This window comes from Cyprinodon variegatus, unplaced genomic scaffold (assembly GCF_000732505.1).
Source record: "Cyprinodon variegatus isolate N-32 unplaced genomic scaffold, C_variegatus-1.0 Scaffold940, whole genome shotgun sequence".
NCBI classification, from domain to species: Eukaryota; Metazoa; Chordata; class Actinopteri; order Cyprinodontiformes; family Cyprinodontidae; genus Cyprinodon; species Cyprinodon variegatus.
In genome coordinates, this window is record NW_015151393.1 from 197,787 (window position 1) to 199,880 (window position 2,094).

Below are 2,094 nucleotides of genomic sequence, written 5' to 3' on the forward strand. Positions count from 1 at the left end.
TGGGGATTGAACCAGTTACTTGCAACCTTCTCAGAGCACAAGTGCACTGCTCCAACCACTAGGTCAACACTCTGCCTAATTTTACTAACACTACTACCAAATTTTTCTTATCAACATGTACTTTTGTTTTGCTAGTAAATTTTACACAGAAAAATACAGTCATGGACATAAAAAGAGAATCTAGAGAGGCCAATTAGCCTTACAGTCATGTTTTTGAGAGTAGAGAGCGGGAGAACCCGAAGAGAACCCATGTATGCATGGGTAGAACATGCAAACCCCTGCAGAAGACCCTGGACCAAAGCATTGAACTCAGAATCTCTTGCTTCAAGGCAACAGTGCTACAAACTGTGTCTCCATTGAGCCAACAAAGAAACAATATTTTCAATTTTTGACCTAAAAAAGGTGAGGCCAGGAAAAAGGCACCAATTTACTCCTAATATCCAAATACATATTACTTGCATCTGTTAAGTTTTGGTAAAATGTATTAAATTTACTTGTCTTTTAATGCATATAGATTTATAAATAAATTCTTATTAAGAAATTAAATTAAATGCGTCATTTTGAAGTAAAGCCAATAACATGGCAATCTGCAAAGATTTTACATAAAAAAGCAAGGTAATATTTACAGGACCAAATAGTCAGTTTTTTCCGTGCGTATATTTACACTAACATAAGTGTCAGCTATAGTCATTGTTTAATATATTAGACTGCGGGAGAAAGTGATCAGTAAGATCAGTTGATATTTGTTTCTATCTTGTTTCTGATTGTGTATGTGGTCTGGGAGGGAGGGTGTTGATCATGGGGTATCTGTTTTGTTATCTGACAGAGATAGTGGGAATCTATATGGCAATTTTTTTATATAACTATATTTTTTTATATAACTTCCATGAGCTTCACTGAACAGTCTGATCCCTACTGGGGATAATGACAGAATAGAATAGAACCGGGAAAAAATCGTCCGTAAAAATATTTGACAGGGAACATTCAGGTAAACCAGCAGCCAAGTGATGACACAACCGAAGCGTACAGACAGATTTACACAACAATGAAAAGTTGATGACTAAACGAATGATTCTGAACACCAAGGGCAATTCTAAAGGCATAATCAAAATTGTAGTACAGTTTAACGCATACACTCCGTGTAAATGTGCAACTGAGAAGGAAGGTTTTAAAAACGAGTCAAACATGCATCAATGTTTGTGCATAAAAACAAACAAGTGTAAAAAGAGCAAAAACAACAGGGATGGAAACACTTCAGTGTTTCTGACTGTAATGTCAGAGCCATTGTGTTTTCAACCACCTGCACTAGGTCAAGGAACCATCCTTGTTCTTTCAAACAGAATCCTAATAAAATATACTGAACTTTACAGTGTCATAATTGGTTTAAGGGATCTGACCCACAGAGAACCACTCAGAGACCAAGGGAAAAAGTTTAACAGGTTTATTGAATGTCGATGAAACACAGAAGTAGGAGCTGGAACTCAGTAGACTGGTGAACCAGAACAGGAAAGTCTAAAGAAGATGTCACAGTGATCAGTTCAGGGACCGTAGGAAAATTGACTGAGGCTTGAATATAGCTGGAGAGAAACTCACGTTTGAGGGGGCTCTTGTTAATCCTTGAATCCAGTTTGTGGGGAATGAATCCAGAGGAGAGAGAACTCATTGGAGAGCGGACAGGTAGACATACATTGGACCCAGAGGGGTAAAGGAGCGGACTGTCACTTGGTTTTCCGATGAGGACTTGAACGGATCATGTGGTCAGTGTGTACTCAGTAATCCTTCCAGGAGGAGAAGGTCCAGGTTAGCCAGTTACACAGGAAAGGCTTCCTGCCGAAGAGCAAAGACAAAAACAAGATTAGACTCCGAGAAACAAAGCTTCAGTTAGACTCTGCTATACTCAGCTTGGCTAGAATATCCAAAACTGGCAAACACGAAGTAGTTGACAGCCCACTGCTCAAATACTCCTCCGGTATCCAACGAGCTGCAGGTGTGCAGGGAGGCCCAACAAGGAACAGGGCACCACCTGGTGGTGGAGAAAGCAAAACACAAAATAACCCACACAAACTGGATTCCTAACATGCAGAGTAGCAGCAT